Here is a 24,291-nt window from a genome sequence, read left to right as displayed (position 1 = left end):
ATTCTGCTTTCAAATGATATTGAGCTTGAACTTGGGCTCAGTCCCTAAGGAAATACAGTGTGAAACACATTCTGTATCCCACTCTGTTTAGTTTCTATACAATGCAGTAATCTGCTTAAAAGTCCATTCTTGCACATATATTCCCTGAGGTCTTCAGGTACTAAGGAAGAAAATACTTACATTATTACATCCTCACCCCAAGGTGCATCCCTTATGAAAACCAGAGGCCAATCATAATCATCCTCTGCAAGGATGATAGCATACCCATCTGAAAAATACCCCAGCATATAGCTTTAATCTTGCACAATATATATCCTTCAGTTTGGATTTCAACATTATAAACCATGGCTGGTCGGGTTTATGTGTTCATCCGGTGTCTTAACCTATATTTATTCTTCAGTTGGAGTCTCCACCAGATGACTTTGAGAGTCTGACAAATTTATTGTTACTTCTGCTGTGTTGTCCAGAAACACTACTTCCCAAGTCCTGTTCTCTAGAATTATCTGTAGTTTGTGGGGCATGTTGTTTCTTGAAACGTCTTACTTTCTTTTTCTGAAAGTGAGCCTTTATTTCCATACCTTTCTTTTACTTCTTTATACTGTCCTCAAATTCACTTACTGGTTCACGATTCTGCTTGGCGTACTCATTCTCCCTGCGATATTCACCCTGTCCACTCCTTTCCGTCCTTTCAATGTCCCCAGAGACCTGTAAAGAGTTGGAAGATTACTGATACTGATCTGGATTTCTAATGTTATCATTGTTCCTCATGTTATATCCACTCCTACTGAATTCCTGCACTAGAAGAGATACAGCTCTGGCCATCTGTTTCTGTTTTTGATGCAGCTTTTTCCTTACCAGAACCCTCATTCTCATTCTTTGCTTTGAGCTATTATTTTGCAGCTCAAGACCCTAACGTATCACGGCCCACAGAGTTGTAAACTTCTGAAATAATCTTTGGAAGTTCTTGTTCACAATGCTAAACAGGAACCGCTGCCAACCCATGGCATAATGACAGGACTATAGCTTCTCCCTGAATGATACCCAGAATTAGAAAGGAACATGTTTCAAAATTACTCATTCCAAAATCAAACAAAGGTGCAGCTCCATGCTAATTTTGTATTTGTTTCAGCACCTTTGGTAACATCACTAATGAGGGTGTGCCATGCGTATTACTGTACATCATCATCATCACTTTATTTCAGTAAAAACATACCATAAAAGTACGATACAAAACGACCCATAAAATGAAATTAAGAGTAGGAATAATAAAATTTGGAGTCATGCTCTAAAATCAGCAGTTTAAGACAAGACAATACAATGACTAAAAATGTCCATGAGTATAAAATGTAAAAGAGAAACATGCAACATCAACTGAATAATAAATACAATAAGCTGATATCCATGCACTATATATCTCAGCTATAGTCTGCTAGACCTACTTCTGATATCTGTCGCTAAGATTTATTCTTTAAAAACCCTATTCTAAAATGCCAGACGGATTCAAAATTTTTGGCTAGAGTGCACGCAATTTGTACAGATGAATCTGACTTGAGTACTCTCAGTGCAGATAAGCAGTTCCTAAAACCCATTTGTTTACATAGAGGGATAATCCAAAGAACCCTCTGTTTGCGATATGCAGGGCATTGAAAAAGAACATGCGTAACAGTTTCTTCACTCTCACAGCCCATCGGACATAGTTTGGACCTATTGTTTGTATTGGACCATTTGTAAGTTAGGGTACGCAAAGGAAGAGACCCTATTCTAAATCTGGTATACAGGCCACATGCAAATGGAGAAAGTATTATATCCATGTAATGGTCAAACTCATGGTGACATTTGATTTGTAAGAAGCTATCAGTCATAGAGGAGGGTGGAACTGCGGCCAATTGCAAAGTATGAACATTGAGCCAGAATGCATCTTTCAAAATCTGTATAGCATTTTTAGGGATAGAAGAAGCATCCTTCCAATAGGTCCCCAAACCAAGATGAGAGAAGGACCGTTCTACGTAAGCACACCACCTAATTCTAGAAGTAAAATTAGTACCCACCAAGTTGGTCAGCCCAAGTCTGTATGGAGTGAAAGCGTCTAATGACCATAAACGAATCCAAAACAACAATGGTCTTAGGGCGGCAATCTGATTAATTGGAAGGAGATTTATATCTATTTGAATAGGCAAGGAAGGAGTACTTGAAGGAACTCTTAACAACATCTTTAAAAACAAGTTTTCCACCCTTGCCAAATCCTCCAGATTGCAATGGCCCCACAACTCAGCTCCGTATAGAACAACCCCCCCCTGGCTTGAGACTTGTATATTTCAAGAGCAGGAGTCAAAGCAAATCTGGGGGATCTAGCAGCAAATCTCGTAATACTGCCCCCCCTTTATTTCAGACACAATGTTGATTTCTGGATATGAGCATGCCATTTATGTGAGTCTTCTAATTTTAAGCCTAAATAATCAAAGGTACCCACTCTTTCCAATGCCACACCCTCTAAACGAACAAGTCTCCTCATCTTGTGCTTTTTGTCTCCAAACACCATATATTTAGTTTTTAATGAATTAATTTCCAAACCGTGATCTTTACAAAAATCAATGAACCTTGCGAGCAAATTTGAGAGGCCTATGGCTGTTTGGGATAATAACAAGGTGTCGTCAGCAAATAGGAGACATGGAATCTTCTGCCCTCCCAATTTAGGGGCATCACTAAGGCATTCCAAAAGATAGGGGATGCATGCAATAATGAATATAAGAAACAAGGTAGGGGCAATTACACAACCCTGTCTCACGCTGCGATCTGTTGGAAACTCTGGGGTTAATTCACCATCCGGTCCCCAGCGAATTCTGGCTCGATGGCCAGTGTAGAGGTCTCTGATTATATTAAGCAAAGAGCAGGGGACTCCTACACTGCTCATAACTTCCCACAGTTTATGACGTGGGACAAGGTCGAAAGCGGATTTCAGGTCTACAAATGCCACAAAAAGATGGCCTGCATCCACATCAACAGTTTTCCATTTTATGGTGATGAAATGGAAGACCTGATCGATGGTGCTAACCTTGTCTCTGAACCCTGCCTGGAGATGACTTAATACTTGATTCTTCTTTATCTATTTCTTCAGCCTGCTTAATAGTTGATAGCAGAATATGTTTTGTAAGTTGTCTAGGAGGCTGATTGGTCTGTAGTTCCCTGGTAAACCTCTCTCCCCTTTCTTATATATCGGCACAATAATTCCATGAGTCAGGATAGGACCTGTTGGTCAAGACGGCATTGGAGATCCTATTTACGTACAGGATCCAGTTGTTCAAGTCTGCTTTACTCATCTCTGAAGGGATCCCATCAGGCCCTGGAGCCTTCCCTTATTTATGAGCAGTGATAGCCAGCTCAGATTCTTTTAGTGAGAAGGGAGGGAAAGAAGGTGCTGGTAATTGGGATAGCGACATCTCTCCAGAGCTAATGGGATCACATTCAGATGTAGAGCCATACAGCTCCTTGAAATGAGAAAGCCAGGTTTCAGGGGCAATATGGCACTCTGGCTGAAGTGCTTGGTTTCGGTCGCTGCGAGCAACCAAGATCCAGAAACGTGTAGAATCATGGACCCTTGCAGCCTTGGCAAGTTCACTCCAAAGTCCCTCCTCATACTCAAGTTTACATATCTTAAATAAGGAGACATAATTTCACCTAGCCTTGATAATGTCTTCTCTAACTTTAGTTCTAAGCAATTTAATCAGAATACTTTTGGCCTCTCTGCATCTCTTATCAAACCACTTACTGTTAGAATGAGAAGGGGGGTTGCTACTAGCAGGTTTGGAAAACAAAGAGAGGTTGAGAGTAACAAAGAGATCTGAGTGGAGAGACATAGCTTCAAGTGGGGTTAATGAGAAGTGATTGTCAAAAAGCTGATGTCTAGAAACTAATGCCCACAATTTGTCCCGTAGCTTATTGGACCTCTGAAAACGTACGCCTATTGCTGGACAGCTTCAAGACGCCAGGAAATACAGGAGCAGGGAGAGACACAGCTCCTGATAAAAGGATTCTATCATATACAATTTGGAGAGGCGAGTCATCACTAGTGTATGGACAACCAACTTTCACATTTAATATGTGGTGCCAGACCCTTAAGTCAAAAAGAATATAATCCAAGGTACTACTATATGATCCCCTATTACTGTACATATTCACAAATATTGTTCCCCAAGTAGTTCCCTTCTAGCAGTGGTACCATATCAAGTGGAACACAGATAGTTAACATCCTTTGTCTATGCTGGGTGTTGTGTGTGGAAAAACTGCTTCTAGCTTGCTAGTTTTGCGAGGAATCCAGAAAGGGTCTTGCTTTGTGGGTGTTTTGTCAATAATTGTCTGCATTAATAGCCTATTGACTAATTGCCTGTCCTGCTTGTTGTACAGAACCATGAACAAATGAACCCGTAGCAGTCAACTGTAAAACCTACTGTTAAAGTTGCCTATAAATGACTACTAACAGGTCTATCAAGTGTCTTACTTCTGCAATTCTCAGATTTTCTACATCAGGATATGATGTTTTCCCAGCTAATACAGGCCATGGAGTCCCTTCATTAGTCAAGGGACCCATTTTTATATTTTGAATTACATGAGTGTTAGAAATGGGGTCTCTAGGTGGCAGACGTATACACCTTTGTCCAAGTAGGGACCATAATCCTAATCAGGGTAAGCTACACACAATCAAAATTATACTGTGCCCACCCTCTGGTATCCTGGCACTGAGCAGTCAGGCTTAACTTAGAAGGCAATGTGTAAAGTATTTTTGCAATAAATCATACAGTATCACAGTGAAAACACCACAAAAATACACCACACAGGTTTAGAAAAATAGATAATATTTATCTGAATAAAATAGGGTCAAAAACGACAAAGGTCCAATAATCAAAAGTTGAAATATCACTTTTAATTGTTTAAAAGAGTCTTATTCCTTAGAAATGAACAATTGTCTCTTTGTTACACACAGTACCTGGTATGCGTCAGAAATATCACTCACGGAGCCCGCAGAGGAACAGATGAGTGTAGAATATGGTTTTGTGTTGGATTTTCTGACTCAGCACAGACGATGCGTCATTTCTTTTCATGCTGCAAGAGGTTTGCATCGTTTTTCAATGAACAGTCTTGGTTCCTCTCTGCGATGAGGGGATCTTTTGATGCCCAGGGACAATGTGTGGTGCTGGAAGTAGACACGGGTGCTGCGTTGATCCAGTAGACGATGCGTCTAATTTTCCATCATAAGGCAGGCGCTGGGTTGAATTTCTGGTCGGAAAGTCAGGCTGCGTTGTTCTGGTTGGCTGTGCAGCAATTTCTCAGTTGCAATGCAGGCTTTTCGTCAATTCCGGTAGGCGGTGTGTTGATTTTAAACGCACAAGGAGTTTCCTGAGTAGATTAAGGGGGTCATTCCAACCCTGGCGGTCATCGACCGCCAGGGTGGATGACCACAGAAGCACTGCCAACAGGCTGGCGGTGCTTCATTTGGGATTCCGACCGCGGCTGTAAAGCTGCAGTCGCCCAGCCGGGTCCGGCGGTTTCCCGCCGGATTTCCCCCGGCTGGGAGAATCCTCCATGGCGGCGCTGCAAGCAGCGCCGCCATGGGGATTCAGACCCCCTTCCTGCCAGCCTGTTTCTCGCGGTTTTTACAGCCAGGAACAGGATGGCGGGAACGGGTGTCCTGGGGCCCCTGGGGGCCCCTAACAGGGCCCCAGCATGATTTTCACTGTCTGCATAGCAGACAGTGAAAATCGCGACGGGTGCAACTGCACCCGTCGCACCCCTGCAACAGCGCCGGCTCCATTCGGAGCCGGCTTCTGTGTTGCAGGGCCTTTCCCGCTGGGCCAGCGGGCGCTCCCTTGGCGGGCGCCCACCGGCCCAGCGGGAAAGTCTGAATGGCCCCCACGGTCTTCTGACCGCGGAGCGGTCATTTGACGGGGTAAGTTTGGCGGGCGGCACTTGGAATGACCCCCTAAGTCTTTTTAGCACTGAGACTTCAGAAAACAGGAGATAAGCTCAATCCAGTCCCTTGGAGAGCACATCTGGGGAAGGCAGAGTCCTTCCTAGCATAGTTAGAGTCCAGAAGGGAAGCAGGGCAACAGCAGGGCAGCAGTCCTTCTCAGCAAAGCAGTCCAGATGAGTCCTTTGGGCAGCCAGGCAGTTCCTCTTGACAGGTTGCAGGTGTAGGTCCAGAAGTGTCTGAGCTGGTGGGGTCAGGGACCCAGTTTATAAACCCAAAAATGCCTTTGAAGTGGGGGAGACTTCAAAGATTGGTTTTGAAGTGCACAAGTTCCCTTTTCAGTACAGTCCTGTCTGCCAGGGTCCCAGTAGGGGGTTTGGCAGTCCATTGTGTGAAGGCAGGCCACTAGCCCTTGAAATGTAAGTGTCCGGCCCTCCACCCTTCCAGCCCAGGAAGACCCGTTCAATATGCAGATGAGTGCAGGTGTGACTGAGTGTCCTGTGTTTGTGGTTGTCTGGGTGAAATGCACAAGGGAGCTGTCAACCAGACCAGCCCAGACGTGATTGGAGACAGGCTGTAAGATGGTTTTTAAGTGCAGAGAAATTATCACTTTCTAAAAGTGGCATTTCAAAAATAGTAATATAAAATCCAACCTCACCAATGAGCAGGATTTTCTATTACCAGTCTGGACATACTAAATATGACCTGGTTACCCCTTTCAGATCAGAATCTACCACTCAAAAAGTATATGAGGGCAGTCCTAATGTTATCCTATGAAAGGAGCAGGACTCACAGTAGTGGAAAACGGATTTAGGAGTTTTTCACTACCAGGACATATAAAACACATGTCCTGCCTTTTACCTACATATCACCCTGCCCTTTGGGTTACCTAGGGCCTACCTTAGGAGTGACATATATAGAAAAAGGGGAGTTTAAGGCTTGGCCAGTAGTTTTAAATGCCAAGTCAAAGTGGCAGTGAAACTGCACACACAGGCTGTGCAATGGCAGGCCTGAGACATGGTCAAGGGGCTACATATGTGGGTGGCGCAATCAGTGCTGCAGGCCCACTAGAAGCTTTTAATTTACAGGCCCTGGGCACATGTAGTGCACTTTACTATGGACTTGTAAGTGAATCAAATATGCCACTTGGGAGTGAACCAATGTTACCATGTTTAAGGGAGAGAGCATATGCACTTTCGTACTGGTTAGCAGTGGTAAAGTGCGCAGAGTCTTAAAACCAGCAAAAACAGTCTCAGAAAAGTGGAGGGAAGCAGGCAAAAGTTGGGGGATGACCACTCTAAGGCTGTGTAACAAGGAGGTGTCTGGCCACCAAACCATGCCTGAATAGGACTTCAGGGTCAGGGTCATTTAAAAAATGTATTTTAAATCAAAACCCAAGCATAGTGCATACACTATAAAAAGTAACTATTATAAATATAAACAATAAAATAGCAATCAAATTTACCAGACTTGTGAAGAGCAAATAATAAGGTAACATTTTGGTAACATCCTCAGTCTTTTTTATGCCAATATTTACAATCAGACCCTCATCCTGGCTAACTATGCTGTCTTAGCACCAAAGCAAAATGCTTAATTTGAGCTTCAAAGGCGGGTTACACCCATATACCTTTTCTGAACAATAAAGCCAGTGTACAGTAAAAGAGCAGTATTTTCTATTCTGGTCTGCATAGGCAGGGTAACTGGTAAGCCCACCAATTGAAGGCTGAATGCACCTCCTGGTAGCCTCAACAAAGGAAGGAGATATGGTTCTGTATGGCTTTTGTTTCAAGTCTCTGGGACAGAGTTCCTCTCTTTCTGTTGATGCTGTTTTTTTAGCTTATGTAACATTTCTGTTTAATATTGAGCTTTTCAGAATAATCAATTAGCAGAAGAGGCCTTGGCACCCTTTCAGTTACTCAGTTACTGTGCCCTTTGTTTAAAAAGCAATAAACAAGAAGTAAAGTTATCAGCTTTTATACAACCTTGTTCAACATTTTAAACAATCATAAGAACACAGAATTCAATTCATACAAAATCTATTCGAACAGCCATAGTTATCATATTGCAATGAATATTACATCTTAGCAACCAAACTACATACTCCAAGAAGAGGATTTCTGAAAAGTGAAAAACATTTACAACAGGAGGTCATCTGATGCCTCAGGACAATTGGCTCTCTGAGGGGGTGAGCACAGGATGCAGAAAGCGATCAGGGAGAGAACAGGAAGAAGCAATTGCTGGGCTGATCCTGTTGGGTCCAGGGGCGAAGACGAGGACTCCGGGCATTCTGTTTTGTGTACCTGACTATAAATGCAAATAAAGAGATGATGCTAAACTGTATTGTGGGTTTATTTTACACTCTGCTTTGGCACACATATTTTAGCTTGGCTTAGGTTTGTGGCCTGTGCCCTTTTACTTACATGAGTGCTCTGATTTAATTTGTTCAGTTTTATTCATTTTTAATTAGCCAGCTTTCAGCAGGAAGGTTTTATTTTCTAACCAGCTGTAACTCTGTGATTATGTGAAAGCATTGTTATTATTATTTTGTGCATGACATTTCACCATGTACCCTTGTCCAAGGCTGACGTGTCTGAGTGCTTGATAATCCAGCTTGCAATTGTCACCACAAGAGTTTGTAATCAGTCCGGCACTTATGCACCTACCCACGTCTGGCTTTTTTCATGGAACAAGTATTGAGCTTTTCAGAATAAACAATTAGCAGAAAAAAAAGCCTTGGCACCCTTTCAGTTACTCAGTTACCGTGCCCTTTGTTTTAAAAAACAACAAACAAGAAGTAAAGTTATAAACATTCATAAAACCTTGTTCAACATTTTAAACAATCATAAGAACACAGAATTCAATTCATACAAAATAGTAAGAATATATTCGAAGAAACTTAATTATCATATTGCAATGAATATTACATCTTAGTAACCAAAATACATACGCCAAGAAGAGGATAACTGAAAAATAAAAAACATTTATAATGGGAGGTCATCTGATGCCTCGGGACAATTGGCTCTCTGATGGAGTAAGCACAAGATGCAGAAAGTGATCAGGGAGAGAACAGGAAGAAGCAGTTGTTAGGCTGACCCTGTTGGGTCCAGAGGTGAGGTTGAGGACTCCAGACATCCTGTTTTGTATACCTGACTATGAATGCAAAAAAAGGTATGATACTAACCTTTGTTGTGGGTTCATTTTACACTCTGCTTTGACACACATATTTTAGCTTGGCTTAGGTCTGTGGCCTGTGCTCTTTTACTTACATAAGTGCTCTGATTTAATTTATTCAGTTATATTCATTTTCAGTTAACCAGCTTTCAGCAGGAATGTTTTATTTTCTAACCAGCTGTAACTTTGTGATTATGCGAAAGCATTATTATTATTCTGCGCTTGACATTTCACCATGTACCCTTGTCGAAGGTTGACGTGTCTCAGTACTTGATAATCCAGCTAGCAATTGTTGCCACAAGAGTTTGTAATCAGTCTGAGACTTAGGCACCTACCCACGTCAGGCTTTTTTTCATGGAACAAATATATGTTTTCTTACTAAAACACTCTCTAGGCCTTCGGATGATAGGGAGGTCATTCTAGGCAGGATACCCTCCATGCTGCATGCCATTTGATTGCTGATCTCGGCCCTGTCTTTACCGCCAACCTCTTTCCTTAAGGTAATGGGGCTTGGGTGCTCCTCTCATGGTCCAAGTATGTACAGATTGAGCTATTATTGCTACGCTCTCACTTAGGAGTTAAGGGCTAGGTAGGATTCACTTATGCATATTATACCAACATGTTAGGACTTTTTATTTTTTTCTCGCTGGTCACCGCCATTCTAATATTGTTATGCCTCATTGTCCTCATAATTGCAGCACATATATTTTATCATAGATTGCAGTCTTTTCAATAAACGTATTGAAAACCACCCTGCATCTCTTTCTTTGCATGTGTGTGTGTATGAGACCTTTTGCTAATGAGAGAAAGGGGTTAGCTGATTGACCATGACTTCCCCTGAGAAGTCACTGAGTGTCATGTTCAGGCTGCCACAAATCACCTTTTCTTCCAGGTTTTGGTGAGGTGCTGCTAGCTAGCTGGAAGGGTTAGGCCAACAGTTGTCACATGGTGTGGGATTAGACTCAGTCCCCCATACTTTGTGGTGCTGCTGCTCAAAATCTAGCAGTCTTGTTACTATGACCGGAGTCTACGACACCTGCTGTCTGTGTCATCAGCCCGCAGCATGTGAGACACAACATCCCCAACATATGCCACCATGACAGGCCTTTCTTCTGAAGTACTTCACCAGGCAGAGGTTGATCCTCAGTGATAAAGCTACACACCAATGCCTGAGCCAGGCTTCTAGACTTGGGTGGTATAATCTAGGGTGTCTTCATCTCTTACTAGGTAGCAGATGACAAGAACTCAAATACTTATCTCAAAGCTTATACCGATTATTTTACCTAGCATGACAGGCAGGTGTCTAGCCAATTCCCATGGGCACAAGAAAATTGTACATAAAATTGGACAATGTACCAAACCCTGGTTTCTTCACCAACTTAAATCATGAGTAGGGGTGGACAGAGTTCACAGTGTTCCGCTAACAGAATTCCGCCAAATGGTTAAAAAAATCCACTAGCTCCATGCAATTTTGCGGGCGGAATTGCTCAACGTACCTGTTCACGCTACCTTTTTCACGTTCAGGAGCGCAATGGGCATTCTCTCGCTTAAAATATCATGCAAACAGTAACACGCGGTTCTCATGTGCATGGCCATTTTGTTTTCTCTGTCTCTCTGGGCATGGTGCTGGGCTGTATTTTAAGCCACCCTTGATCTTTTCAATCCCACCATTTTCAAAATTATCCACCCCTCATTTTCCTTTATTTCATCAGTGTGCTCAGAATACTTTAATTTTTTTGCTTTTCCCTTTACTTCTTTATTTTTTCTTTCTTCCTTCCTTCATTATATTTTCCCCCCTTTTTTCCACCAAGCGCCATGGTAGAGCAGGGTGGCAGAGGGGGTGGTGGCGCTGTTACGGCGGCTAGCCGCTTACCTTGAGGATGTTGACGCTGCCAGTGGGTACAGCGCAACCCATTTGTAGTGAAGCGGAGGTGGCAGCGCTAGTGTTCTTTGTGCAGTACCACCTCCCCTCCATGCTGGCAGTAGGCAGCAGGCCTCTGAGCATTAAGGCCCTTTGGGATTGTCAGCTGCTGTGAGGGAGGGTACACTGGCGTGTGCTTCAGCGCACCCAGCAGCAGCTGACGCACCGTTAGGCATACTGGACGATGGGCAGGACCTGCTCGACCTGCTGGGCATTGAGGTGCTGGGGCTCGGTGAGTAAATATTTATTTGTTGTGTGTGTTCCACAATGCTCATTGTTTTTTAATAGCAGTGCTGACTCTCTGAGTTTACATAATCACAAATACTATGTGATCCATTTTGAGCTATCCAGGTGCTCAGTCAATGCTTTCTAATTGTACTCGTTGGCATGCATGTGGGCTGATTATTTAAGAAGTCATGTTGTTAGAGTCCTCCTGTCACCAAGAATAAGATAGTAGGTAGGTAGTAGCAGTAAGTAATATCAGTCGGTTAGCATTCTCTTCTCTGTGCCTTTCTTTATGTAGCTTATGCAGTCCCAATCGCAATCTCCCAGCAATGTGTAGAATGCATCTATGAACTGAAACAAAGGGAGACTGAGTTTGCCCATCAAACTTGGTTGAGAAGCAAAGATCATTCTTTGCAATATGAATACATTAGCAGTGTTACATAGTTGCAAATGCAGTTTAGGTTTAGGAAATTTGGAGTACGTCTTAGGTGTAGGAAATTAATAGGTCAACTCAATTTGTTACTTGAGTCCTCCTGGACTGACCAAATATTCTACCCCTTCATTACACTTCAATGATGTAGCTCTGCCCCTCCGTTATGAAACATTTGTGGTTGACTTGACTACCTGGCTTTTCTAACATAGTTAACCAACAACATTCCTAAAGTGAATGATACAAGAAAACAGAACTGTAGTGATTTATTACGGTTGTATTTTATGGACTTAATTCTTAAAGAATAACACAGTGAGGCATATCTGGCATCTTAAATATGTATAATTGTTTCCAGCCACACCAACCACCAGTGCAGGGACCAGCAGCAGCACCAGTGCGCTGGTCAAGGGGGGAGAACCAGCAGCAGTATGGATGGGTGTTGGTAAGTAAGATTGCTTGGTTATTGACAATTATCAGTATACTCACTGCACGGTTGTTGCTTGTAAACACCATGCTTTAGCACCAACAGTAAGGGTTGAGTTCTCAATGGTCTCTTCTATCTGCAACTCAGGAGACAAAAGCTCATAATGAATGAACACTACAAATGATGGGTTGATGGAAAAGGAATGAGGGATGGACTGATAAAAGAAAAGATCGGTGAAATGGTACATGAGTGAAAAGATGTGTGTGTGGGTTAAAGGATGCACAGGTGGGTGATAGGAGATGTATGGTTGGGTGAGTGATAGATGAATGAAAGGATATATGGGTGAAAGGATGCTTTGGTGGGTAAAGGGTGGATGAGTAAAAAGATGCTCAGGTGTGTTAAAGGATGGGTGGATGGTAACAAACCATGTGTGGGTAAATGGATGGATGAGTGAAAGGATAGTTGAATAAGTGGATACTGGATAGGTGATTGTATGGATGGATTGATGGGGAGATGCATGGAAGGATTGGAATAGTGAAAGACTGGATGAGAGAGAATCTAAAACTTAAATGGTGGGTATTAAAGGATGAATAGAACATTGAAAAGATGAATGAATAATTGCTTGCATCAAGAAGAGAGCTTTTCTGGAGAGAGACGTGTCTGTTCATCTACTTTGCTTAGTGATCTTGGTTATCCAAACTTTGGTTCAAGGTGGGGGGGTATTTTAATTTTCTGTCTACTCCCTTAACTTACTGTAGTTGTTAAGCAAGACAGATATGCATACTCCAACCCATTATCATTCATTGCCTCCTTTCCCATTAATCACCCATGCTCCTATGGTGTAACTGCAGTGTGGTTAAATTTGGCAGTACATTAGTGTTGTCTGCACAATGTGCATCCGCTTCAGTTAATGCAGCATTTACAAAGTTATCAATGTATTGCAAACCTAAAACAAGGTGTTTATCTTCCCTCCCAGTGCCCACTCTGTCACTCACCTCCTAGTACTTCAGTCCTTTATTTCTTCCTAAGTTCAGTCCCACCCACCCAACAAAAACAAATAAATCCCTTTTTGGCCTCCATAACAGATTCATGCCAAATTAAAATTTTACCCTTTCGACATTTGTCACCTACAGTGAAACGTGTGGGTAAAAAAACATCAAATTTCAATGGCCCGAGGGGTCCAGCAATGTACTGCTACTGTCCCACTCTAAATTTTAAATAATAGATTGCACAGAGCACTGTTACCAATTTGACATTTTCCTTTTCTTTCTTGCTATAGTTACTCCTGGTGGACATACTACTACATGCCAGGAGATAGCAGCCCAGCCGTGGTGGCAGGGACTGTAGGCCATCTGCACATAATACCAGTGCCTGGTGGCTCTTCAGGAGGAGGAGGAGAACAAGGCTCAGGCAGCTGCCAACATGCCCCTGGTTCCGAGCTCCTCCAACTAGCCACCATCACTTCCAGCCTCCCAGCGGCAACAACAACACCATCAGTAAGGGTCAGAGTCAGAAGAAGTGTGCTCAGAGTCAGGAGTGGTGTGGGCAGGGTTAAGAGACATATTTTTTAAAAGTGGCACTGCACCCATTGCACCACCAAATTTCTTGCACCTCTTAGTGCCCCCCTAACACCACCATTTGTGCGCCATATCTAAGATACGGCACACCATGGCTGTAGTTAAGAACTAGCGTCAACATTTTTAGCGCTAGTTCGGCGCTTTGCAGGATTGGTGTCAAAAATGTTGACAGTTATCCTGAAAAGCCGATTGGGGCCCATTGTAAACAATGGTGTGCCTCCTTTTAATGCCTGCTCTGAGCAGGCATTAAAAGTGCTGAAAAAAATGATTGTTTAGATTTCTTTGCACCATTTTTCCCCCTCCCCCCTATCGGGGGAATGCCCCGTTTGCATACATTATGCCTGGCACAGGCATAATGTAACGCAAAGGTTTACAAAGTCGTGCAATGCATGCAGTGTGCCACTTTGTAAATTTGGTGCAGCAATTTTAGCCTTGTTGGGCTCGATGAATAGATCAGAAAGGGGATTTGGGGAAAGGTGTGACAAAGATTAACACAACACAAAAGAAACAACAACAATATTCATTGGGGTGCTGAGCAGCACACCCTCATCCATCTGCAGTGGAAGGAAATGAAGGAATTAGTATGACATAGTTCAGTTAAGTGCATTGTAAACAGTCATCAGCTTCAGAGAGACCCAAGATAGTATATCTCTAAATGTTATATCTTCTAGGTTTGAAAAATACAAACTATGGAGGAGTGAAGTTAAACTACCCAGTTCTACAAATGAGGGTCTGCCACCATATACATCATCAATCATCACTCGCACAGTGGTAGATGCAAATTGATATCTCCTCTTTGATGCTACCAACACATTAGTATTTGGCATTGGCACTGGCAGTCTTTTAATCAATGATCTTATGGGGCAGTCCTGCTAGGTGATGCAAAAATAGGATAGGCAATGCCATGTGAGGGAGGAAGGCATTGTCTCCCAAATCATGAAGGAAATGTGGAGACTTCAGTACTGCACACTGATCAAACTCCAAACCAGCCACATAAGTGACTACAAGATGGTGTGGCAACATAAATCTAACAAAAACATAGGGGGTCATTCCGACTCCCGCCGGCCGCAGTAACCGCAGGGCCGGCGGGAGCCGCCGAATGTCCGCACCGCGGTCAAATGACCGCGGTGCACATTCTGAGTTTCCTGCTGGGCTGGCGGGCGACCGCCAGAAGGCCGCCCGCCCGCCCAGCGGGAAACCCCCTTCCACGAGGATGCCGGCTCCGAATGGAGCCGGCGGAGTGGAAAGGGTGCGACGGGTGCAGTTGCACCCGTCGCAATTTTCAGTGTCTGCTATGCAGACACTGAAAATCTCAATGGGGCCCTGTTAGGGGGCCCCTGCACTGCCCATGCCAGTGGGGCCCCACAACACCCGTTCCCGCCATCCTGTTCCTGGCGGTTTTTACCGCCAGGACCAGGATGGCGGGAAGGGGGTCGGAATCCCCATGGCGGCGCTGCCTGCAGCGCCGCCATGGAGGATTCCTCAGGCCAGGGGAAAACCGCCGGTTTCCCTTTTCTGACCGCAGCTTTACCGCCACGGTCAGAATTGGCCTGGATGCACCGCCAGCCTGTTGGCGGTGCATCCGCGGTCCCCGGCCCTGGCGGTCTATGACCGCCTGGGTCGGAATGACCCCCATAATGTTTCACTAGCTTCTTTTTTTTGCAAAGAAATAAGTTAAACGAGAAATAATTAAAATGTTCTTTGGTGGCACTGGCATATTCCATCCGTGAAGTAGAGTTTATCCTCAAACTCAGGTGGTTCACCCACAAGTTGGTCAACTAACATACTTGATTCTGACCAATCATCCTCTTCCTCCTTCTGTGGTGTTTCGGGAATGATGTAATCAGGTGGTATGAAATGTTGGTTCATTTTGAGCATGGTCAATCTCTCCACATTTTGAGGCGAGACACTGATCCTTCTCACTATAACAATCACACCAGCTACACTGAACACACACTCAGCAGACATACTGGCTACAGGACAAGCCAGATACTTCACTGCCAGCCTGCTGAACTCTGGCAATTGGCAGATTTTCCCATACCAATACGCCAATGGGTTTTGATCCATATACACCTCTTTTGGGGCATCCTGATACTCCTGGAACATCTCTGAATGGTTATTAGTGATACCACTTGCTCAATCTCTTTTGCCTTCACCTCTCCACTGGACTTAAGACCTGCCACCTGAAACCAAGTCTATGCAGAGGTTGGGATCAATTCTTCTGTTATTGTTGTTGCCGATGTTCTTGTTCCTGGTGTTTGCTGCTGTGATAAGACAAGACTTCTCTCTCTGGAAGTTGAAGGTGGTACCCAAGCATTATGGAGTGGGACTCTAAATTCCAGCCATTCTTCCTCCTGGTGACCAGCTTGCTCAACAATCTACCTCTTGGAGTTTGAAACATTCCCTTCAGAAAAAGGAATGAAAGTAGGCAGAATATTTTTGTAGCGTGGATTAAGTAGGGTGGCACAGATGTACTCTTTGGGCGAACCTTTCAGACACCTTCTTTAGTTGGTCCTGTAGCAGATGCAACAGAGGGATGGCTTGGCCCATTGTACTGTCCTCCTTGCTAACGTCCCGTGTGAAAACCTCAAAATGGAGTAGCGTCTGTGTCAGCCAATTGACTAGAACCCATTTATTCTCCTCCATGGTCATAGTTTTGTCAATTACATCCCCTCCTCTTTTAATGCCATAGGGCCTGATTTTTATGTTGACGGACGAGTTTCTCTGTCACAACAGTGACAGATATCCCAGCCAACAAAATCTAAATGCCATAAGATACAATGGAATTTAGATTTCAGCAGATGGGATAGGTCTCACCGCTGTGACAGAGTAACTCATCCGCCAGTATCTAAATCAGGCCGTTAGTCATTGAGCTGTTTGTACTGCTCAAACAGACATTGCAACCTATAATAGGTCGAGTTCCAACATGTTGGCACCTTCCATATCAGGGCTTTAACTGATACTCTATTAGCACACTGAATAATCCGCAACTGCTTTCGGGCTTTGAATGAATGGCTGAAATAAGTGTAGACTCTTCTATAGGTGTTCAGTATGTTGCTATATCTTTTTTTTAAAGTCTTGCACAACCAGGTTGGTGCAGTGCGCCTAACACAGGATCCTGAAATAGCCACCATCCACCATGGTCTTGATTCTGTTACTGCCATTGTCCTGGCAACAAATCCAAATCGAAGACCTCTGGGTCGGAGTCATTCAGACATTTCTCCATGGCCAACATGGCAACTGTTGCATGCCGCTGAACACTATTAAAACTTTCTTTAGGGACAAGATCTGTAGAGAGCTTTTGCTTTAACCGCACAAAAGAGATTCAATATGCACATATAATCAGTCACTTCACAATTGGTTCACATGTCTGTCACCAGGTGGATAGTGTGGACAACGCTTTACTGCAAAGCTTGTCCACCGAATTGCAGCACATTGTGATGTAGCAATGGAACTGCACCTCTGGCAAAATAGGTCTGACTTGGAATCTTCCATTTCGGGCAGATGGCTACCACACATTCTAAGAATCCCACTCCGTTCACAAAAGAAAAGGAAGAGGTCCAGGGCTAATATTTTTGCCAGATTCTTATTGTACAAATGTGCTGTTGGGTGGTTGCGATGTTAGGGACCCTCCTGCCTAATCATGCTCATAATACTACCCTGGATTGTCTTCTTTTTTGGCGGTCACTGATGCAGGTGACTTTTGAGAAGTAGGTGGTGGTAACGTCAATGTGCATCGTGGGAAAGTCACTGTGGCGGTCATTCCGACCCTGGCGGTCATGGACCGCCAGGGCTGGGGACCGCGGGAGCACCGCCAACAGGCTGGCGGTGCTCCCAAGGGCATTGTACCGCTGCGGTCAGAAACGGAAAACCGGCGGTGTACCGCCGTTTTTCCGCTGCCATGGGGATTCCGACCCCCATACCGCCATCCTGTTCCTGGCGGTTTTGGCCGCCAGGAACAGGATGGCGGTATGGGGTGTCGTTTGGCCCCTGGGGGCCCCTGCAGTGCCCATGCCATGCCATTGGCATGGGCATGGGCACTGCAGGGGCCCCCGTAACAGGGCCCCACCATGATTTTCAGTGTCTGCCATGCAGACACTGAAAATCGCGACGGGTGCAACTGCACCCGTCGCACCCCTTCCACTCCGCTGGCTCCATTCGGAGCCGGCATCTTTGTGGAAGGGTGTTTCCGGCTGGGCTGGCGGGCGGCCTTCTGGCGGTCGCCCGCCAGCCCAGCGGGAAACCCAGAATACCTGCGGCGGTCTTGTGACCGCGCAGCGGTATTCTGGCGGCTCCCGCCGGCCCTGCGGATACCGCAGCCGGCGGGAGTCAGAATGACCCCCTGTATGCTGTTGTGTATCCATCTAACACTTCTTGTGTCATTCTTGGGTCTTCTTGTGCCATTGTGAGGTCGCTGAGGTGGGTAATTCTGGCACATTGCTGGGGACAGGGCTGCTTTGTGTGAGAATGTCACCCTGTTGGAAAATGGGTTATTGGTAAGGGCAGGTAGGTACCTACACTTAGCAATAGGCCACTAACCTCCACTAAGGTCCAGTTAGGTCTCAGTAAATTAACCCCAGCTCAACCCTTGGTAGCTTGACAACGAGCGTCAAGGCTTAACTTAGGAGACAGAGGCCCTCGTTCTGACCCTGGCGGTCAAAGACCGCCAGGGCGGAGGACCGCGGGAGCACCGCCGACAGGCCGGCGGTGCTCCAATGGGGATTCCGACCGCGGCGGTAAAGCCGCGGTCGGACCGGCACCACTGGCGGGCTCCCGCCAGTGTACCGCCGCCCCATTGAATCCTCCACGGCGGCGCAGCTTGCTGCACCGCCGCGGGGATTCCGACCCCCCCTACCGCCATCCAGATCCCGGTGGTCCGACCGCCGGGATCCGGATGGCGGTAGGGGGGGTCGCGGGGCCCCTGGGAGCCCCTGCAGTGCCCATGCCACTGGCATGGGCATTGCAGGGGCCCCCGTAAGAGGGCCCCTACATGTATTTCACTGTCTGCTGCGCAGACTGTGAAATACGCGACGGGTGCAACTGCACCCGTCGCACAGCTTCCACGATGAAGCCGGCTCGGGAAAGTCAGAATTACCGCCGCGGTCTTTCGACCGCGGAACGGTAACCTGACGGCGGGACTTTGGCGGGCGGCCTCCGCCGCCCGCCAAGGTCAGAATGAGGGCCAGAGTGTAAAGCATTCAAATATCACAAAACAGTAATTAAATAAAACACAGGAAACAGTTTAAAAATCCACAACCAATTTGATAAAAATAGATTATATTTTTATCTTTAAAATGACACCAAAACAAATAAAATCGGATAAGGGGAACCGGAGATATGAATTTTTAAAGAATTTTGTTTTTTAGCGCCTAGTAACAAAAAGCGCCAATCGGGTCATCTGGTTGCACCTCGACCGGGGCAAAGTCAAAGTTTCAGGCCAACCGCGATGGAGCCCTGCTCGGCTACAGGCCGCGGGAGGCCTCGGTTAAAATGTTACCTTCACACTTAGGGGGTCATTCTGACTCCCACCGGCGGCAGTAACTGCACACCCGGCGGGGGCCGCCGAATGACCGCACCGCGGTCAAATGACCGCGGCGGTCATTCTGAGTTTGCCACTGGGCTGGGGGGCGACTGCCAGAAGGCCGGCCGCCCGCCCAGCGGGAAACCCCCTTCCACAAGGATGCCAGCTCCGAATGGAGCTGGCGGAGTGGAAGGGGTGCGACGGGTGCAGTTGCACCCATCGCGATTTTCAGTGTCTGCCACGCAGACACTGAAAATCTATGTGGGGCCCTGTTTAGGGGCCCCTGCAGTGCCCATGCCAATGGCATGGGCACTGCAGGGGCCCCCAGGGGCCCCACGACACCCGTTCCCGCCAGCAGGTTCTGGCGGTGAAAACCGCCAGAACCAGGCTGGTGGGAAGGGGGTCGGAATCCCCATGGCGGCGCTGCTTGCAGCGCCGCCGTGGAGGATTCCCTGGGGCAGCGGGAAACCGGCGGGACACCGCCGGTTTCCCGTTTAGCCGCGGTCAGAATGCCCATGGAAGCACCGCTGGAATGACCCCCTTAGTCTTTTTTTCGAAGATTTTCTTCAGCGGGACGAACCTGCCAGTCCAATCCGACCTCCTGGAGCCCTTCTCCGGATACGCGATGCTGGAATCCTCAGTGGAGATTTTTACCTTCGGACTTAGTCGTTTTTTCGAGGTGAAAATCCTTCGACCGGGGTAAACCTGGATCTTGATCCGACGTCCATGGAGCCCTTCTCGAATACGCTGGCTGGGAGGTCCCGGTCAACTTTTTACCTTCGGACTTAGTCTCTTTTTCTGAGATTTTCTTTACCAGGATGAACCAGCAAATCAGGCCGGGTCGCGGTTGAGGCAAGCCGGCTAGAGTTACCGCGGCGGGTCGGTCCCTCTATGGAGCTTTTTTACAAAAGTTGTCCAAACTTCTCCAAACTTCTGGGGCTTCTCCCAGATTTCCTTTTAAGGTTCTTTTGGGGTCCACAGCTCACCCCAAGGGTCCAGAAGTTCTGAGATGGTCCTTGGGGGGTGCGGACTACAACTCCCAGAATGCACCTGGCTCAAACTCCTTTTTGGCCACTGGACTGTGGTCAGCTGGTCGCTTTCTTCAGGAGTTGGTGTAGGGGACTCTGGATAGCAATCTTTCACCTGTAGCAAACAGGGAGTCCCTCCTTGAACCAGTTGAAGCCAGGCAAAGTCCTTCTTGTGGTGAAGCCCAAGTGTGCAGCTGGTGCAGTCCTTCTGAGTGCAGGTTCCAGGTGCAGGCCAGGGGTCCAGCAGGGCAGTCCTTCTTCTTCTGTTGTTCTTCCTTGTTGGATATGGTAGGGAACTGAGGTGTGGGTGCGGGTCTGCCAGTTTTATCCTTGCTCCTGGGTGAAAAGCTGGGGGGTCCTGGTTCTCCAATCAGGTGCAGGGTCCTTCCCCCTGTGATGACCACTTCCTGGGAAGTGTGGCAAAAATCAATCCCAGGAGGCAACATTCTCTAAAAATCCATCATGGCTGAATCTGATTTTTGGAGGTTACATCTGGCTGAGCCCACCCACTGGTGTGGCTAAAAATCATAAACACACCCCTCTCCTGCCCTCTCCTAATCTAATCAAGGGGGCACCTCATTGTCTGGGGTTGCAGGATGTGGGGGTGTTGCTGGTTGCTCCAAATGTCCTTCTCTGCCTTTGAAGACCAGTTTGGCAGCCCTCCCCCTTCCTGCCTCACCATCTGCTGAGGGGAGATTCCCTCCCACAGGCACATTCATTTGTATGAAGCCAGGCCACTTCACACCTCATCAAGGCAGCTTGGCCAAGCTTCTCGAGGCTGGCCAATCAGAGCACAGCAGCAAAAACAATGCAGGGCTGAAATTGGCAACTTTTCAGGTAAAGTTTAAAACTCTTTACCTGAACAAGTTATATTAAATTCAACAACTGGAAGTTGTGGGATTTATTACAACGATTACTTTGATACCAAACTCTTGGTATGCATAATTTAAGGAGACTTTAAAAATTAAAATAAAGTCTCCCCATTCTAGCCTATGAAGGCCATTTACTACAATGAGGGAAAAACGAATTTGGCTGTTTTTACCTCACCAGGGCTTATAAAACTATTTTTATAAAGTCCCTGCTTATAGTTACTTGGCACCCAGCCCTAGGGGCACATAGGGCACACCTTAGGGGTGACTTATATGTAAAAAATAAGGTAGTTTAAGACTTTGGAATTACTTTTAATTCCAAAGTCGAATTTGCATATAACTTTAATTTGAAAGCAGCCAGCAAGGCAGGCCTGCCTTTAAAATGATACTGGGCACCTCAGCAGTGCACCTATGTGTGCACCACCTATGCTGTTGTCCCTAAACCTACATGCCCTACCATATACTAGGGACTTATAGGTAGGTTAACTTAGCCAATTATAATTAGCCTAATTTGCATATCCATTTTACACAGAGCACAGGCCCTGGCACTGGTTAGCAGTACCCAGGGCACCATCAGAGTCAGGAAAACACCAGCAAAAAGTGGAAAATGGGGGCAAAAAGTTAGGGGGCCTCTGCAATCAGCCCTGTTTTCCCACACACCCTCTTCTTTATCACCTCCCACCATGATTGGACTTGTACTTGATGTTTCCCAGCACTCCTCACCTTAGCCTCCACAGCCATGTTCAGCAATTTTTTTAAGGTGCTCCTCCCACCGGATTGTGTGATGTTTTTTCATATGGGTCATTTAACCTCCAGTACCATAATGTGAATCAGGCTTACCTCGATGAATAGTTGTGTGGCAAATGGAGCATATTGCTATGTTTTCCTCCTGTTTGCTAATTATAAAAATGTTCCAAACTGGGGAGAAGTACTTTCTTAGTGGGCCAATGCCTGAAGAAGAAGTGGAGGTAGGTGGGATTATTGTCGATTGCCTCTCTGCAGTGCATATTTCTCCTGAGGGAGGGGCTGGTGCAGGTCTCTGCTGGGGCTTTACAAATATGAAAGCTGTCACTGCTACCTGTGCCACATTGCTTGGAGCAGTTTGAATAGTAATGTCGGACTCCTATGTGCCAGCTTTCACAATGATTGGCTCATCATCATTATTCTCCTCATCACCCGCTTCCATGATTCTAAGGCTTTCAGGAACTTTTCTTTTCCTTAGCCTCTCCTGACATCTCCCACACTCTGCCGGGGTCCGTCCAGGTCCCTATCATTGTCCTCAGAAGAGTTGCTTAGAGAAGATGGTGGAGTAGTACTCTTATTTTTCCTTGCTGATGATTTTGGGAGCCAATGATTCTAAAAGAAGAGGTTCTTGCTTGGCAGGAAACATGACCTACTGTTCTGCTCCAACTTCAGGAAGCTCTACTATTGCTGGTTGCAGCTGATTTCCACTTTGCTATTTTTCCTGAAACGATTTGGTACTACTTTGTGAAAAGGACAGTTCCAGTTCAAAGTCACTGCTCATCGGCGTTGCCATTATTGCAGTGACTGCCACATTAACAGACATGGTCTTGGGCTTAGGTTGGGGGTGCTGCCGTTGATGCAGGAGTATTGATCACAGGTTCCTCCCTGAAGGCTAGCATGGCAGGCACATGTCATCCAAAAAGGTTTGTGGTCTGCACGCTACCGGTGGAAAGCTGCTTCATCTCACTGAGCACTTTCTTGGGAGCAACTTTCTTTGGGACCATCTGAAAGCTCTCAGTTGGCAGTTGCACTAAGCTGCAAAAGCAGAAGAGATTGGAGGGCTGGCGTCACTATACAAGCCTTCTGTTTGGCAATACTGCAGGTGATGCCTCTTCTCTTGTGCACCTAAAAGGAACCAAGCAAGAAAAACTGTTAGTTAGTGAAACATGGCATTGATGCAGGTTAAAATAGTACAGACAAATTGAATACTAATGTGGTTGGTTACTTACATAATAAATAACAATGTATCCAAACATTGTAAAGTCTAAATACACCACCATACCATAACATTTAATTTCAAATCAGGCAACACAACATGCAGATAGAGCTTGTTGCTTTATCTTCATCTATTCTGAAGGAGAAACCTAAGGTAGTTCTATGGGGTGCATGAGTACATGGAATAATCCGTAAAAGACAAATAGCAGGCAAAGTGGTCAAGGGGAAATGGAGTAATCAAGAACAAATGCATGATTCTGCCTATGTGTCTGCAGTACATCGCAGCCCGGGTGTCCAGGAGGAAATGGAACTATACCTAAAGAAATTGAGTGCTGTAGCACAGCCGTGCATCTATGGTGGAAGGATGGATAGATGAACGGATCAAGGCAAAATGAAAACAGCATTAAATAAATAAATCAAAGAAATAAAGAATAAAAAACTTGAAACATCAAAAATAAAAAGTAAAAATAAAATAAAATAAAAAATAAGCAATTAAAAATAATAAAAAACAAAATAATTAGAAAAAGAAATTAAAATAAAAAGTTAAAATCCCAAAATAAAATAATAAAAATTAAAAGAAAAAGAAAAACTTAAAAAGAATTGAAAGAAAAATCACATTAAAAAGTGATCAATAATTGCCAATGTTTGTATGGGAGGACGAGAAGAAAGAAACATATTGTGAGGCAATGAGGTGCAAAATAAAAAATACAAAAACGCATGTAATAATATAAGCACTGTTCATCAACATCATATTCTTAGTATACATATACTACAATGATCCCCAAGCATATTATAATATGACATCACATCCATCGGTCCAAGCCTAACGCAAAGACACACTGGTTGGATGCACAAAATGGCCACCAGCTACATGGCCAAACAACAATAGCAAGTAAAGATGCGTGGGGAAAAAGAACTAATGAAGCCTATGGCAAAACCACACTCACTGGATGTACAAAATGGCAGCCAGTCACATGGTCAAACACAACAGCGAGCAAGGAGGCATGGAGAGCAAAGAACACATGCAAACCTATGGCAAAAACACACTGGCTGGATGCACATAATGGCTGCCAGCCATGTGGTCAAACAAACACAGTGAGCAAGGAGGCATGGGGAACAAAGAACAAATACAGGCTGATGGGCCAAAACATACTGGCTGGATGCACAAAATGGCCGCCAGCCACATGGTGAAACAACAACAGCA

The sequence above is a fragment of the Pleurodeles waltl genome, chromosome 6 (assembly GCF_031143425.1).
Source record: "Pleurodeles waltl isolate 20211129_DDA chromosome 6, aPleWal1.hap1.20221129, whole genome shotgun sequence".
In the NCBI taxonomy this organism is placed as follows: domain Eukaryota; kingdom Metazoa; phylum Chordata; class Amphibia; order Caudata; family Salamandridae; genus Pleurodeles; species Pleurodeles waltl.
The sequence above is the reverse complement of the archived record's forward strand: the minus strand, read 5'-3'. Positions refer to the sequence as shown.